The sequence below is a fragment of the Peromyscus californicus genome, unplaced genomic scaffold (assembly GCF_007827085.1).
Source record: "Peromyscus californicus insignis strain IS unplaced genomic scaffold, ASM782708v3 Scaffold_18__1_contigs__length_77618521, whole genome shotgun sequence".
NCBI lineage: Eukaryota > Metazoa > Chordata > Mammalia > Rodentia > Cricetidae > Peromyscus > Peromyscus californicus.
Genome location: NW_026294480.1, coordinates 58,037,126 through 58,055,302, shown reverse-complemented (window position 1 = coordinate 58,055,302; position 18,177 = coordinate 58,037,126). Strand labels below are relative to the sequence as shown.

Genomic DNA, 18,177 nt, shown 5'->3' with positions numbered 1-18,177 from the left:
TAGATAGACTTACATTTATGGCTAGGGTTATGTTTAAGTTTATGGCTAGGCTATGTGTTAGGACTACAGCCAGTTTTTCAAGATTGGTTTTAGAGTTAGATGTAGGTTAGGGTTATGGATAGGCCCGAGTTCATGGATGTGTCTGTGACCATTTAGGTATTCCAAAGAATAGAGTTAGATGTCGGGTGAGGTTAAGGTGTGGGGCAGTATTGGTTTTATGTGTAACATTAGTGTTAGAGTTACATGTAGGGTTAAGGTTAAATTGGTGCTAGGTTTGTTGTTATGGTTATGGTTAGTGTTTGTCCTCGGGTTAGGTTTAAAGCTGGGTTTAGGGTTAGGATTGGTGGCAGAGCCGTCGTTAGGATCACACATCAGGTTAGGTTAGAATTCAGGATAAAGTTAGTAAAAGATCTACAATTGCTGTTAGAGTTGTTTAGGTTAGTTTAGACAGAGTTTTACTGTTCTTTTTGTTGTTGTTGTTAATTAGCCTTTTTACTGATTTTTTGTTTGTTCAGTTCATTTATGTTTTCTTTTTAATTGAAGGTCCCTTACTGGTCCTGCTTCCAGGAGTGGCCAAGATCAAGAAAAATGGGTGGGCAGCCAGCTGGCTCAGGGAAGGTCAGTTGCACATTTCCTTTACCCACAGAACTAAACGGACAAGCACAGTCACTGTTTTGATGAGAAGTTGGCAGCATGGAATGGGGAAGGATGAGGAGTAGGGGTGTCATTAAAAAAATTATAGGCTCCTCCCCAAATTGGGTGCTTAAGAAGGGACTTGGTCTGTTTCAACCTAAGAGGAATCAGAAGATCAAAAGCAGTTTGGAAGGGCCGGCACAGTCAGGGATGGAGGGAGATGGACCTAGGTGGGAGGGGGAACCGACATTTGGCAATTGGGTGAAGGGATTGCCTTCCCCCTGTTGGGATGGCCCCAGCCTCTCCAGTCTGGCAGGAACAGGGGCAGCCTGTAACACCCAAGAGCGTGTCTAGGGCTGCTGGATGCTCCAGGCAAGGGGCTGGAGCCAGTTCCCAAAGACTTGCCCTCCACGGAGATGACAGCGGCGCTATCGCCTAGTTTTCTTGCCAGGGTGCAGTGGCCCTTGACCTCCTCGTAGCAGTTTTCTTGTAATTCATTTTTTATTCTTGTAGGCTTCTTCTTGATGGCATCCTCGGAGCTAGCATAGATCATTTTGCTCTTAGGAGATGCACACTCAGGGATCCAGAAGATGAACATCAGGTCTGCCTTCTTGCTCTCCTTGGTCTCATAGGTTGCATCGTAGAGACCATAGTGGTGGTCCTTGTATGACAGCATCTTGACAAAAGTGGCAAAGGTGTCATCCACATCTGCCCCACATCTCCTGCCGGATCTTCTTGCCCTCTTTCAGGGTGGTGTTTTTCTTGTCCCCGATAAGACAGAAGAGCACTGCCTTCTTACATTTCTTCACTTCTGGTGTTGAGGACTTGTGCACTTTCATGTCACTGAACACTGTGGTGACACCATTAGAGACAGCCACACCAAAGGCCATGTTTCCGGAAGCCAAAGGGAGACAGGGAGAGAACTAGAAGAACTGAGTCACTGCAGCTGCTGCTGGGATCCGACTGCTAGCTTTAGGGTTCTTACTAGAGATACAGTTAAAATTTCATTTGGGGCTAGGATTATATTTAGGGCTAGTGTTTGAGCCAGGATTAAGTTTAGAGTGAGAGCTAGCATTGGGGTTAGGGTTAGGGCTAGAGGCTCTTCAACTTCTATTTCTAAGATTAATGTTAGAGCTAGAAGTAGTGTTATGATTAGGATTTGTCTTATTTCTAAGGTTAGTATTAGAGTTAGAGGTAGGTACAGAGTTTAAGTTAGGGCTAGGATTGCCATTAGGGTTAGGGTTAGAGTCAGGTTAAGTTTAGGGCTAAAACTGGTGACAGAGTGAGGGTTAGGATTACCTACAGAGTTAGGTTAGTGTTTGTGTTATGTCCAGATAGAGGGGACCCCCAAAAGACTATCACAGAGACTAAATCCCATATGTAAAAGCAAAGAGCCTTTATTTAAGTTCAAGCTTGGTCTCTCTGTCTGTCTGATCCAGTTGTGAGAGCAGAGAGCCCCAAGCCCAGGTGGGGTAGGGTTTTTAATCGTAGCAGAGGTTGGGGTGAGGGGATTTCCAGGGTGCAGGACCCTGATTGACTGACATTTGTCTAGGGGTATCTATAAAAGGGAAATAGGTGTGTGCTAGGCTCAGGGACATCAGGCAATCTCATCTAATCTTACCTGATGGTTGGAATGTTTGGAATGTTAGGTTCTTCCCCTTAGATGCTGGCCCATCCCTGGGTGGTGTCAGCTTATGGCTTTTCCTGGGTATTACCTGCCAGTAAGCCTGTCATGGCAGCTGGGTCTAGGCCCGTAAGCCTGTCATGGCAGTTATGTGGTCAAGCTGTTTTGGGCTCCCCCCACATTTGGTATGAAGTTAGTATAAGAACTAAGTTAGTGTTAGAACTAATCTTAAGGTTAGTGTTAGACCTAGCTTGGCTGTTCAGGCTGGAAGTATGGTTACAGTTTCATTTAGAGTTGCTGTATATTTAGTGTTAGTGTTCAAGCTACGCTTAAGTAAACGTAAGGGCTAGTGTTAAGGTTAGTATTCAAGTTAGTTCATGGTTATATCTAATGTTAGGTTTATCATGAAGTCTAGGGTTTGGACATGTTTTAGAAGTAGGGTTAGGGTTCAGGTTAGAATTTGGGCTACATTAATGATTAGTTTTAGGTTTAGGATTATTTAGAATCATACATTAGTCACCAAGCCTGGACTCGAATAAAACTATCCTATGACCCAATTATTGTCTTTCAATTTCCTTTAGTAGATGTTGTAGGTCGTATAGGACCTCCAGGCACCAATAACATGCCTGATTTGTCATCCTTCCCTTAAGGAGGAGTCCAGTCAGACAGCCTGATAAAACCACAGCTGCTCTGTTCTGGGGATAGTACGCATAGGCATGTGTGCTAGCTACTTCCCACTGAGCCAACTCGGAGTCTGCTGCTGCACCTTGTGATTGGTGATGCACGACCGTCAGAATGCTGCCGGCCAATGAGAAAGAGACCACACAGCTAAGAGAGTCTCTGGCTGCCAATGGGAAATCAGGAGGGGGTGTATAGGTTCGCCCCATATCTGCACTAAATGAGTCTGCTGCTTGCTTCTCACCTGACTCCTGGTGTCTGTGTTGTTGCCGCTGTGCCTTCTCACCCCCTCCCACATGGGGTGTCCAGGTAGGGCGATCTACAACAGCCCCCTCCTCCCCTTTTGTAGTTAATGGTCCTCTGTCTTTTTTCTGAGCCCTGTTTTCAAATTTGATCAATAGATTGAAGGGCACAGAAACACTAGCAACATTTTTAGATACTAAATGTCATATTTCTTAGTAACTATTTCAAAGCAAAAATTAGCTCATCTCAACACCCTCAGTACGTTTGCTTTTTAAATGAAGCAAGACAAAACTATCTCTGTATATCTCACAATCAATCTTTTATTTTTATATTTTAAGTTTGCTTAGCAAAAACAGTTCAGATATTTTTGAGTACTTAATAAAAACATGTTTAGCTATCTTGGGTTAGCTCTCCTAAGTTTCATAATCACATTTTTCCCCCTCAACCTGATTTTCCATAAGTAACATTTGAAAGCATCAGACCCAAGTTATTCTAAAGAATTACCTTAAAAGTAATGTTTCAATGAATTTTAGTTAAACTGACTAGAGGTAAAGACTAGAAACCAGTGTTTCGTTTTGTTTTTAATTTAAGTGTTCTGAATCCTTGGAGCACTACAGAAGTACTCACTGACATGCTAAGTAATGGTTTATAAAAAGAAATCAACCCCCAGGACGGCATTCTTTCCAAGTTAGGCCCTGCACTGTTGTTATCTGGAAGCCTGGTAGCGCCTGACTTGAATAACGACCTCTCAAATAAATCCATGTGGTGTGGAAACTCAGTGCTTTAAAAACAACCTCAGGAGGCTGAAGTAATGGCTCAGCTGCTCTTCCAGAGGGCCCAGGTTCAATTCCCAGCACCCACGTGGCAGCTCACAGCTGTCTGATGTTCCGTTCCAGAGGATGGGACACCCTCTTCTGATCTCTGCGGGCAAAACACCCATGCACATAAACATGAACTGAAAAAAAGGAAGAATCTTGGCAGAGCATTTGGGGTTAACTGCTTTCTTCACTTGGGCTGAGCCTGTACTGTGTGCAGCTTGACACATCTCCTGATCGGTTCCAGATCAGGAGGGGAGAGAGCGAGAGCCCAGGGCTAGCTCCAACCAGGAGAGAGAGAACCTAGGGCTAGCTCCAACCAGGCCAGCACTGCCTGAAACAAAGCCTGTGGGTAGCACAAAGTAGGTCTGCTCTCTGGTTCTTTTGATGTTTTGTCTTGTCTGCTTTGGGAATTTACTGCATGCAAAGCATGTGAAGTGTCATAAAAAACCCATAAACCTGGATCAGAGGTGTAGCTCGCTGGTGTGTGTTTACCTAGCATACGTAAGCAAGGTCTTGGGTTGAGCCCTCAGCACTGAAAAACAAAAAAACAAAACAAAACAAAAACATACACACACACAAAAACAAGCAAACAACAAAGAAACCAAAACCCAAAAGCAATGGAACAAACCAGTAACAAATAAGGAGACTGAATCAACAATAAATCCTCTCATTGAAGAAGATCCCAGGATCCCAGAAGATGCCAATGGCTTCATTGCTGAATTCTACCGAACATTTAAAGAAGAATTAATCTTAACCTTTCTCAAATGCCTTCAGTTTTTGTTTTGTCTTTGAAGAGGATGGGAACACTTCCAAGCGTGAGTCACTGAATCAGCATCACCCTGATTCCAGAGCCAGATGAGAACACCACAAAAAAGAAAAAGAAAAGAAGAGCCACTATGGTTCATGAGCCACAGGGGTTAAGGGCACTGGCTGCTCTTGCAGCATCCAGATGGTGGCTCACAACCCCCCATAACTATAGTTTCAGGGGCTCCAATGCCTTCTGATCTCCTCAGACTCTGCACATACATGGGGCACATAATCACATGCAGGGAAAACACTCATACACAGAAAATAAATAACGGCACACAAACACATGCAGGCAAAACACTCCTATAAATAAAATGAATAAATCATTCTGTAAACAAAAAAGAAATGAAGAGCCAATATCCCCGATAAATGCAGGTATAAAATATTAAAATACTCAAAAAGTGAACTGAACAGCACATTAGGATTCATCAAGATTCAGCCTTTGAGGTATAAGGATGGCTGAACACATACAAGTCAGTAAATGTGATATAACACATTAACACAATGGAGGACAAAGGCTTCCCAGACACAGAAGAGGCAGGTGACAAAATTCTAGATCCTTCCATGATAAAAACTGTCTGTGACTAAGCGCAGAAGGAGTGTATCTCAGCACACTGACGGCCATTGATGATGGGCTCACAGTTAGCATCACACTCAATGGTGAAAAGTCCAAAGCTTTCCCTCAAAGATTGGAAACAAGATGGGATGCTGCTCTTCAATTCCTATTCAACAGTTAGAGCCGAAAAAAAGTTCTGTAGTTAGGCAAAGTTATCATTTGGCCAAGGGACCACCCCTACAAAGGCAAGTCCTTTATTGAAATACTGTACTCTCCTTCCCCAAATCCCTGTACCTAGTGCAGTAACTTACCAAGACATAGCTATGCAGCTTACCAGGTCATAGCCATGCAGCTTACCAGGCCATAGCCATGCAGCTTACCAGGAAATAGCCATACAGCTCACCGGGACATAGCCATACAGCTCACCAGGCCATAGCCATACAGCTCACCAGGACAAAGTCATACAGCTCACCAGGACATAGCCATACAGCTCACCAGGACATAACCATACAGCTCACCAGGACATAGCCATACAGCTCACCAGGACATAACCACACAGCTTTGTAAATCTGCCAGATTTTTTTTGAATTATTCAGAAAAGTGTAACTTCTCCTTTCTTTCTTTCTATCTTTTTCCTAAGCATACTTTCTTTCCTTAACACTTTGGGCTTCCTCAACCTCTCTCTGAAGCCTCCCTCTCTGCCATATAGCTGCTTGTCTGCCATGTGTGACCTCCGTGCCAGATTAAATGACATGACTTGTTCTTCTTCCTCTCCTCTCTCTTCCTCTTTTCTCCTCCCTCCTCCTCTTCTCCTCTTTCCCCTCCTCCTCCTCCTCCTCCTCCTCCTCCTCCTCCTCCTCCTCCTCCTCCAGGAAGCTACTGAGGTTTTATTTCTTGCCTGCCCTGGGGGCTTAAAAAAAAACCTCATAAAATTGTCTTTAAGCTCCATTTGATCCTGTTCTTAAATTATATTGCTATTGAGATTATGAACCCCAGTAGGAGACCCTGATTTCCCCTGTATCACTACCTCATACTAGATGGTTTAGTCAGAATAATTAGGCAAGAGGAAGAAAATTTAAAAACTAACAGACAAAAAACACCAATGAATTTATCTGTTTGCAAATGACATGGTCATCCCAAAACTGACCAAAATCAGAAGTATCCAGTATCATGTGCAGAATGAACATTGAGAAACCATTATCGTTTCTATTATTAGCAATAAACTAATCGGAAAACAAAAACCAAGGAAACAATCCTGTTTACATCAGTTACAATGGCATGCCAGCACACTGGAGGTCCTGGGTCACATTCCTAGCAGGCAAACACCACACACAGCACTGGTCAATATGGGATCACATGTGAAGTGTGGTCCCCGTGGGTACCAGTTTACCTCCACTCCCTGTACCCGCCTTCCACAAACACTTGATAAGCTAGGTGGGTTGCTGGTTTCTTTTCAGCCACAGGACATCAGCTCAAATACCTTCTCCTGGTGTCACAGGGTAAACCTCATCACATCCCTAAACAGCACCATTGCAAGAAGCCTGGCCCTTCCTTTTCCCACCTTTGTTTACACCTGGGGTCTTCTGCCCTTTCTTCCAGTTCCCCCATCAAAGCCTCTGTTTGTCTCCGCAGTTACACAGTTACCGCCCTGCAGCCGCAGCCTTGGCTCCTGCTTCTCAATCTTAGGGCCCCTCCGCTACTTCTGCTTCGGATTTCCTTGTCTCACTTGCTTGGACTCAGTGGTCAACCATCTCTTTTCTACTGTTGCCACTGTCTGTTTCCTCAAGCTTGGATCACCCGGCATCCTGGCCACCCTGTCAGTGGATTCCCAGGAAGCCATCCTCTGCAAACCTGGGTTTTAGCTAACGCATTAGGAGAAAGTCTTAAGAGTCCCGCTCAGTGCTTAGCAGATCCTGGGTGGAGCTTTCCATAGCCGACTCCTTTGAGATAACCACGGCTCTAAGCTGGAAGTGAGGCCCCCAAGGGTGGATTTACCACCTGGAAATCATGCACATCGGCACAGAAGGAAATGTGAAGGGCCAGGCTTGACCGAAGAAAGGGTGTGGCTCAGTGTGGTACCTGGAAGGTCGCAACTGGGGTCTAGTGAGAATGGAGTGTCCAAGAGAAGGAAAAATGAAAGGTAAAATACGATAAAATAAAAAGAAAGACAAAAATGTAAGCCAGGAGGACAACTCTATACCGGGTCACTAGGAGCTGGGCTGAGGCAGGAGGCAAACCCTGGGGCCACAGCGCTTCCTAGTTACCAAACCATTGTATCTGAGGACAGACAGAAAGGCAAGGGGCAGGGCGGGTGGAGGGGCCTGTGCCTGTTCTAGGGCTCTGGCCTGTGGAACAACGCTGGCTTTTCCTTTCCTCCCTGAGCAGCAGCACACCCCTGACTCTCTCTCTCCTTCATAGTCCTTCCATTGGATTTCACAAACCTGTTCAGAGATGTCTCATCCTAAACCACACTGCATTTTAAAATTATTGTGTTTAATTTTTGAGATTATAATATAATTACATCGCTTTCCCCCTCCAAACTCTCCTATATGCTCTCTTTCAAATTCATGGCCCCTCTTTTTTGTTAATTGTTGTTACATGTAACATATATGTATACATGTGTGCATAGGAATATATGTGTGTATGTACATATGTGTATACATATATATTCCTAAATATACATATGTACACACATATATATTCCTAAATATAACCTGCTCAGTCTGTATAATGGTACTTGGGTGTGTGTCTTCGGGGCTGACCATTTGGTATTGGATAACCAATTGGTGTGCTCTTCCCTGGGGAAGACATCCCTCCCACTCTCAGCCTTCCTAATTTCCTGCAGGTCTTTGTGTGGTGTGGAGGCCTTGTGGTCTTTCCGTCTTCTTAGCATGTGTATTGTAGTTGTCCTTGTTCGGTTCATTTTGGTGAGACTTTATGGTCGGTCATAGCTCTGACGTTACTAGGAGATACAAATTCTATATCAAATTTTTTATATCAAATTCTCTGATCCTCTGGCTCTTACAGTCTTCTGTCCCCTCCTTTCACAATGCTCCCTGATCCTTAGGTGAGGGAGTTGTGCTGTAGATGTATCCACTGGGACTGGGCTCCACAGCTCTGCATTTTGGTTGTGGTCTCCATTTGTTGGAAAGAGAAGTTTCCCTCATGAGAGGTGAGGACTATACTTGTCTGGGGGTGTGAGGACAAATGTTTAGAATGCGTTAGGGATGACGCTGGTTTAGTAAAGTGGTGGTTGTGGTTCTCCTCCAAGACCCATGACTTCACTAGCCCTGGTAGTTGACTAGGTTTCTAGTACCAGGCTTGACTTCCCTTTTTTTTTTTTTTTAAAAAAAAAAAAGATTTATTAAATCTTAAAATCTTAAATCTGTCATGCATGAATGCCTGCATGACAGAGGAGGGCTTGAGATTTCATGGTTGGGAGCCACCATGTGGTTGCTGGGAATTGAACGCAGGACCTCTGGAAGAGCAACCAGTACTTTTTTTTTTTTTATCAGCTTGATATAGTACAAATTCTTATCCCAATAGTGAAATGTTTCACTGAAGCTTGCCCAGTGATTGAGTAAAACCAAAACTTATTATAAGCCACAGTCATCCTAGGGTCCCCCCTGCTATATAATATACCCTCCCTGGTTCTGTGGGTTGCAGTCTGATTGTTCTTTGCTTTATATCTAGAATCCACTTATGAGTGAGTACATACCACGTTTGTCCTTCTGGGTTTGGGTTACCTCACTCAGGATGATATTTTCTAGTTCCATCCATTTGCCTGCAAATTTCATGCTGTCATTGTTTTTCTCTGCTGAGTAGTACTCCATTGTGTAGATGTACCACATTTTCTTAATCAATTCTTCAGTTGACGGACATCTAGGTTGTTTCCAGGTTCTGGCTATTACGAATAATGCTGCTATGAACATAGTTGAGCATGTATCTTTGTAGTATGATTGAGCATTCCTTGGGTATATGCCCAAGAGTGGTATGGCTGGGTCTTGGGGTAGATCAATTCCCAATTTTCTGAGAAACCGTCATACTGATTTCCACAGTGGCAACCAGTACTCTTAACCACTGAGCCATCTCTCCAGCCCGATTTCCCTCTTGTTGAGCAGGTCTTAAGTCTAATTAGAGAACTGCTGGTTACTGCTGACATATGCAGATCACGACTGCACCCTTAGGGTTGTGCCATGCCTGTGGTTGATGTGGTTCATAGGCATCACAGCTGGGTGGAACTGTTGACTGCTTCCCTGTTGGTACCACTAACGCTAGTCCACAGGGATGGGCAGTCAGGTCAGTTCTAACTCGGGTGAATCTGGGCCTTGTGTCTGAAGTGCATGATGTCTTCAGCAATAGGGACTTTACCTTCCGCCTCTAGGGAGCACCCAAGGGCAACAGCAATAGTCCATAATGCTTTGGGAGTCTCTGGGACAGCGCTGACCAACAACTCAAAAGAGGGCTTCTCATGACTGGGACTGGGATGTTGGTTAGGTGGTTTGTGCTCTTAGAGGGATCACTGTCAACCCAGATGGGAAAATTTCATTTAAACTATATATGTATATTTATACACAGACTTATGTGTATTATAGGTTTTTTAAGGTAAATAGTTAATAGTATGATTTCTTATGACATTTTCAGACATTCTTATTGTTATTGTACCCTCCACCCTCTTTCTGTATTTATCTCCCTCCCCCTTTCTAATTAAAGCCCCCCCCCCCCATTTCCCTATCAGATCCCTTGTACCTGCTATTCCCTTCTTGCAATCATGTTCAGTATGGTCTCTTTTTAGTGCCTTCTCCCCTCCCCTCAGTTCTGACCAACACCCTTTCTCCTCCAGGCCTTTCTGAGGCCCTGGGACTTCTCACCTCCAGCCCAGTCCCCCACATCTCCTGGGCAGTCTGTGCCTTTTCCTTGAAGACGTCTCATCTGAGCCCTCTGAAGCATGTGCCTGCTTCAGAAACGTATCCTTTCTTTCCTCTGGTTTTTCTCCTTCCTCATTGTCCACTCTGGACTCTGCTTTTCCTACTGAGCCTCGAATACAGAGGTACTCAAAATCTGGGTCTTAAACTTCCTGGATTTGGTTCATCATGTCTTAAAAAACAAAAAGAAAGAAAAGAGTAATATAGAACATCCACGTTGAACCAAGTCCCAGAAGTTTAAGAGATATGGGATTAATAACAGTGCTTGTGATGGTTCATCTTGCATACTAACTTAAGAGAGCTGTCTGGGAAATTGATAAAGTGCATCTCTGATATGTCTGAGATAAGTAGATGATGAGGACTCTAACTTGATGAATGGCTTTCATCTGTTAATAGAGTCTTCTTTTTTTTAGAGATTTATTTATTATTATTATTTATTATATACTTTGTCTACATATATGTCTACACACCAGAAGAGGGCATTGGATCCTCTGGGGCTACAGTTATAGAGGATTGTGAGCCACACTGTGGGTGCTGGGAACTGAACTCAGGACCTCTAGAAGAGCAGCCAAGTGCTTCTAACCACTGAGCCATCTCTCCAGCCCCGGACTCTAAATTCCTCGAGACTGTTGGGAGGTGATGGCACTACAGAAGAGAGGGTTTGGTTGGAGGAAGTGGGTCACTGGACCATATCTTGGAGAACTGATCTTGCTCTGGGTCCCCTCAGTTTTGTTTTCCTTTCTGTTCTTCCTGGCTGCCGTGAGGTGAGGAGCCCCTGGCACACATGTCCAGCGTTACGGTATACTGTATCACTTCAGAAGCACAGAGCCAAGAGTCCATGGATGGAGCCCTCCGAAACCAGGAGCAAAGCTTCCCTCCCTGAAGTTGTTCCTCTCAGGTAGTTTGGTCACTGCTATGCCACAGCGCTAGAGAGCTGTATTGGAGTTTAGGAAAAAGGGAAAACCAGTGCTGTGGATCGCCACACCTTCAGTAATTTGTAGATCAAGGGAACTTGATTACAGCTGTGAATGAGGAGTCCGTAGGAAACATTTTCTGTTTCCAATGTTTGTATCAAGATAAAACTCACATGACATTAACTACGCTGTTTTAAAGCAAGCAGGTCAGTGGTTTTAGTATATTCATAATGTTGTACAACCATTGCTAATAAAGTCAGAACATTTCTACAACTTCAAATGGAAAACTCATTGTTTAGCAGAAATTTCTCCCCCACAACCCTCTTCCATTACTGACCAGTTTTCTTCCTTTACAGATTTGCCTGTTTGGACCAGCTCGTGTAGATGGAATTATGAAGTATGTGTCTGGCTTTGTTCACTTAGCATATGTCTTAGTCAGTGGTCTGTTGCTGTGAAGAGAAACTGTGACCATGGCAACTCTTACAAAGGAAAGCATTTAATTCAGAGGTTTAGTCCATTATTCTCATTTATTCTCCTGGCAGGCAGCATGGCAGCACACAGGCAGACATGGTGCTGGAGAAGAAGCTGAGAGTTCTACGTTCAGATCCACAGGCAGCAGGCAGAGAGGCACTGGATCTGGCTTGGGCTTCTGAAACCTCAAAGCCCACCCCCAGTGACACACTTCCTCCGACAAGGCCACACCTCCTAATTAATCCCTGTGAAGTAACACCACTCGTTAATGACCAAGCGTTCAAATATGTGAGCCTACCGCGGGGAGCATTCCAGTTCAAACCACTACAGCATACAGTATTTTCAAGATTTGCCTATGCTGTCACATAAATCAACATTTTGTTACTTTTTGCTGAAGAATAATATTACATCATATAAATGGATCAGATGTTTATTTAAAAAAGTAATGATATCCATGCTCCATCCTTAGAGATTCTGATTTCATTCATTTGTGGTAGGACCTTTTAAATTCTTCTTTTTTCTTTTCTTCTTTCTTCTTTAGGGCCAACCCTTCTCCATGAGGCACGAATGACCAGTCTGAGTTGAAGATTGATACTGTAAGGACTTTAGTCCAACCCTTTGTCATTAGAGTTCCTGTAAAAACTACCACCTTCCTGTAGACCTTCCTAGTGCTGCGACCCTTTAATTCAGTTCCTCATGTTGTGGTGACCCCCAACCATAACATTATTTTTATTGCTACTTCATAACTGTAATTTTGCTACTGTTAGGAATCATAATGTAAATATTTTTGGAGATAGAGGTTTGCCAAAGGGTTGCACCCCACAGGTTGAGAACCACTGCTTCAAAGGCATTTTTTGTTTCATGCTGTTGACAAAACAATTGATTTATAAGTCCTTTCTCACTATATACTGTGCTTCCAAGTGCAGAGTCATGACTTATCCCTTTCTATATCTCCCCAGGATCTTTTTTTTTTTTTGGTGGGGGGGAGCTCTGATTCATGATAGATTCATTTTGATGAGTGAATAAACTCACCAAACAGAAAGAATGAATGAACAACATTTCGGTACTTCATTACCTTATTCAACGGTACATTGAGCCTTCTGGGTGTGACTCAGAACCATCTCAGGCGTGGGTTGTGCGAGGCTGAGAAGTGGTAATGCCTCCTCCGGGATATCTGAGCAGTACGATTAAACCCGCGCTGCTGGCACTGTAATATGCTAGTGCCCTAGCAAGCAAGAGCTGAGGATTCCAGTGTCGTACGAACAGGAATGTCTGAAAGTAAGGGAATGAAGTCTAAGATGAGTCCTTCCTTGAAGTTACCGCACATGGACATGCGGTATCATTTGTCCGCTTTTCTCAGGTTTCACTGCAAAAATCTAGAGAATAAACCGACACATAGCCAGGGTACTGGCTTTCTGCCTGCCTCACTGCTCTACTGTCTTCCGATTTGAGAAATGCAGTGACCCTGTGGATTTTCGAGGGTGGCCAGCAACAACACCCCCTCTACAGGAGCCCTCTTCTGTCCTGTCCTGTCTTCTGACCTTCACAGGGCTGATGACTTTGTTCCTAGACACGGTCACCTGGAGCTGGGTTCCCCTCAGAGACCAGGTGTTCCAGACTTTTTCTATGGGTTTGCACTACCAGAAGGTGGTGGGACCTGAGAGGTGGTGTCTAGGGGAGGCTGTATTGGAAGTGTGCCCTTGAAGGAGGCTGTGGGGCACTGATCTCTTGTTTTCTTCCTGTCATCAGAAAATGGGCAGCTTTGTCTGTCGGTATATTATCTCCACCGTGACTTGCCCCGGGCCCATAAACAATGGGTCAACCAGCTGAACCTTCCATGAAGCCAAGTAAGCCTTCCCACTTTTAAGGCCCATTGTCTCAGGCATTTAGTTATAGGAACAGAAACCTGACTAGTGCAATCACCACCTCAATTATATGGGAGAACATTGCGTCCCTTTTATCCCATTATTATGAAATAAAACCCTGCTCTCTTTTCTCTTAATTTCTTTATAATAAAATTAGAAGTCTTTAGACTGGCTCTTTCTTATGGATTAATCTAATGGCATTCTGTAACTTACACTTTAAAAATGTCAAGTTATCTTCATTAAACCTCTCGATCAGAAAATACCAACAATCTCAGAGAGATATTAGAGTGATGATGTCACCTCTTCCACAACTGCAGAGACACCAGTCCTATGTCCCCAAACTAACTCTGATATCATCATCCCCTGAAGGGTCTTGCTGGCACCGTTTTGCTTTCCTGTCCAGTCTAGAGACAGGGGCCCTCCTTAGCTGTTTCCAGCTTAATTGATTAGCAGTGCATTTCTTACTTGGGAATTTCCTTCCCTTTGCTGATGGCACAATCAGTGTCTCTGTTTTTCCGGATGGTTCACCCCTTTGTCAAACGGGGCACAGAGTCTTCCACAGTACACATGGTGATGTCCTCGGGTTTCTATGACTGTGAAGAGACACCATGACCACAGCAACTCTTATAAAGGACAAACATTTAATTGGAGTGGCTTACGTTTTCAGAGGCTTAGTCCGTTATCATCATGGTGCGACACTGGTGGCATGTAGATAGACATGGTGCTAGAAAAGCAGCTGAGTGTCCTACATCTTGCAGGCAACAGGAAGTGGTCTGACTCACTGGGCATGGCTTGAGCATATATAAGACCTCAAAGTCCACTCCACAGTGACACACTTTCTTCAATAAGAGCACAGCTACTTCAACGAGGCTGCACCTTGTAATAGGGCCACTCCCATGAGATTATGGGAGCCAATTAAATTCAAACCACCATAGTGGGTGATGTGGGTGTACGTGGCCACCATAGTAGGTGAGGTGGGTGTACATGGCAGTCATTTGCTGCTCAGATAGAGAGGGGTCTGGCCAGCCTGGAGCTGAGTGGCTGAAGCCATGTATGCTCTGACTTCTAAGCAGCAACCACCTGAAGCCAAGACCCCAGCAGAACAGAAAGACAGCTCTGCTCTGGGATGTTCCTTAAGCTTCCCTGGTGAAGGAACCCCAAGGTCTTTTGGCCTCTTTGCCGAGTCCTCGAGCCTACCTGATGCTCTGGACTTGGCTGTTTTACAAGCTCAAGCTGTCGCCTGAGAGAATTCAAAGGAAATCCCTGTTTATCCTGTACTCATCTCTGAGCTTAGTTGCTGCAAGACAAATAGAAGTGAGGAGAAGGAAAGGAGACCGAGAGCAGTCCAGGAAGGGGGTGCAGAGAAGCCAAAGCGTTCCGATTGTTTGTGTACTCCATTTTCCAGCGTGGATGGAAGACAAGCCTTGTTTCAAATACACGGTCTGTTACTGAGTTCACCTTTCTGCCTTGGCATGGATTCTTCTAGGGGCAGATCTGGGATGCTGAATTCTGGGAAAATGAAAACGGCTTATCTGGGAAGTGCAAGGACAGTTACCAGGAAAGCGGGGAACTGGTCAAGGATGGGACAATACTCGTTGAAGTCTGTATTCCCAGCCAAGTGACCTGAGGAACATTGGAGATTCTCCAGTGGGGAACATTGGCAGATGAAAGAGTGTCCCCAAAAGGTGACAGGAGCCCGTGGACTTGTACATGGCTCCTTGGTACCCATTGAGCACTGTTCCGGGAGGCAGGAGGCCACCTTCTTGACACTTTTGAACCACTGAGAAGAACTGCTCATGAAAGTAGCCTTCCGAGCCCATGCATGACTCAGGAACAAACACAGACATATGAGGTCCCTGGAGGGGAAGGGACCTGGTTGACAGTGTCAGTTGTATGGTGAATCATCACAATCACTTGGACCCTCTTCAAGCCTTCCAACAGAGTACGTGGAACATGCTTATCTTTTTAAATCTTCCTCCATGGCCAGGAAACAGCAGCAGGGGCTTCAGCAGTTCCAATCTTTTCCTGGTCTGTCTGCTCAGGCAGCAGAATGGTTCACCAGCTCGTCCATCCCTGGAAGCTTCTAGGCTCTCCTGTTGGCTCCTTATAGTTTCTCTGTCCCCCTCCTTTCCACGTAAGGTAAGTCACGTGACTGCCTCTAGCTGTATCTTCCTTTCTCAGCACCTGACCCAGCCTGCTGGAGGTCAGGAGCAGAGAGATACTGAGGCTTGTGGGAACTGTGAGCAAAAAAGAATACAGAGGCAAGAGCGCACTCACAAATGTTTTGAAAATGCAGGCTTATCCGGTTTGGAAGCCATTTCTGCCTCCTTCGTGAAACTTGGCTGCTCTCACTACGTTACATTGTCATAGGTGACTTTGGGACGAGGAGCGTAGGGACGCCCTTCAGAGGTGATCAGAGCTCAGCTGCCACCCTCTCCCTCTCTCCCTCCCTTCCTGCTCCTCTGCCTCTTCCTCTTTGAGACAAGATCCCACTATGGAGCCCAGCTAGCATCGAAATCTTCATCCTCCTGCCTCAGCCTCTCAAGTGCTGAGATTACAGGGGTGCCAGCCTACCTGGGTGTTTTTGCCTTCTTGATGGAGAGACATGGGCGGGCTCAGCCAACACTTGTAGTCACTGTAGGGACAACTTAGGGAGTCAAAGAAAGCAAAGGAGAGAGACTAGATTTATTAAAGATGAAAATAAATAAATAAAGTGATGTCATGTCATGAAGCTATTCCGAGAATGTAAAGCTTGGTCAACACCAAAGGCATGCTGGGAAATGGCGGTAGCAGGCTTCCAAGTGCTCTGAAAGTCGTGTTCCTGAGAGAGGCTCAGGCATTGACCGTGCTGCCAATCCCTACTCTCCCTCAGGATGAGGGGGCAGAGCTGGCAGTCACCTTCCTAAGAGGACTCTTGCTGAGCGCCCCGACCCCAGCTGCCTTCTGTGGGATTCCTGGACCCTCCTCTCAGTGGGACGTGAGAGTCTGCGTCTCAGGATCATCCCAGAAGAGCCCGAGGGAAGCAGCAGAAGAAGGGGACAAAGGCCAGCGCTGAGGCTGACTGACTCTGCCTGACGACTCCTATGTCCATAAGGAAGCAAAGGGCACTCAGTCTTCCCTGAGAGTCCAAGGCAGCTCCGGGTCTAGGCAAACTGACCTGACTCCAGCATCACTGCCCAGGCCCAGCCCGGGTGGGTTGCTGGAGAGCTGTGATTTCCGTGTGGGTGGGAGTGGAGAGACAGGGAGCAGACAGCAAATGGATCAGAGTTTGAAAGGGCAGAGTTGGAGACAAAGACTCTGTCGGTAACGGCTTTGATTTCTCTTAGGCAAAGGAACTTTACTTTGAATCTCATGAGCTCTGATAGGCTGTGAGATTTGAACATTGCTCAAAGTGATGTGGGCGGGAAATGGCTGGCTGGAATAAATCAGACGGGCGGGGTCCTGTCGAATGGCAGCGACCCCCCTGAAGCGGTGTATTTGGAACCCCGACCCTTGCCTGTGTCTCTCTGCCCATCTTAATGTTGCCGTCTCGATAAAGCTCAAATCACATCCGATCAGTAAATTCGTGAAAGGCTCCGAGGGCTTCCGGGAGGTCAAGTGCAGGTGCCTGAACATGGCTTGCCAGCCCCTCCACATGGCCCCACCCTGAACTGCCAGCTTCATCTCTGACGTTGCTTTCCGGGAGCGCTTTGTTCTTGCAGCACCAGACAGCAGAGGCTCAGGAATCTCGATCTTCCACCCAAAGCCTTCTCTGGGCAGCAGCATCCCACCACTGTCCACCATCCTGTCTGCGCTTCCCACTCAGACACCGTCCCTGAGGCCCCTCCCATGTGCCTGGAAAAACACTTGCTTTGGATTCTCAGAAGCAGATGTGCTTGGTGAGTGAGGAGCGTGTGTGAGAGCTTGGGGAGAAAATGAGAGACCTGAAAATCACTGTGCATTTATTCACACCTGCCTATTTTTAGGGCAGCACCCTCCCTTCAAGTGCTAGTGCACGCTTATCTTCAAACCTATAAATCCAGGCTCTTTAAAAGTATATGTATTAGCTGGGCAGTGGTGGCACACGCCTGTAATCCCAGCACTCTGGAGGCAGAGGCAGGTGGATCTCTGTGAGTTTGGGGCCAGCCTGGTCTACAGAGTGAGTTCCAGGACAGTCAGGGCTCCACAGAGAAACCCTGTCTCGAAAAATAAAATAAAACAAAAAAGTATGTGCATTTATTTATCTAACTCATGCACCACACGTGCCACAGCATGTATGTGGAGGTCAGAGGACAGCTTTTAAGAATCAGTTCCTTTCACCTGAGGATAGAACTCCCGTCATCAGGCTTGATGGGAAGAACATTTACGCACTGAACTATTTCATCCCTACAGTCTAGACTCGTAAGTATAAATGTGGCTCATGGAACTATAGCCTACTCTCTGAGCCGTACCAAGTCCCACCTCTTATTCCTGTCACAGAGAAATGTTGCAGCCTTCCAGGGATTCCTTCCCAAGCAGTGAGACTGAGCATGTGTCAAGAAATGTCATAAGCTTAAGTGACTCCATATGCATAGTGAGGCACTTGAAAATTCTAGCAAAAAGGCTATTTTTTTTTTAAATCATGAGGATGAAGCTATAGATAGCATCTGAGGCAGTGCCATTTT

General features: G+C 45.4%; 1 pseudogene; it reads right to left on the bottom strand.

Annotated features, from left to right (window-relative positions):
• Positions 1 to 859: 859 nt before the first annotated feature.
• On the bottom strand, positions 860 to 1,523 carry LOC128113177 (cofilin-1-like; annotated as a pseudogene).
• Between the last annotated feature and the right edge of the window lie 16,654 nt (positions 1,524 to 18,177).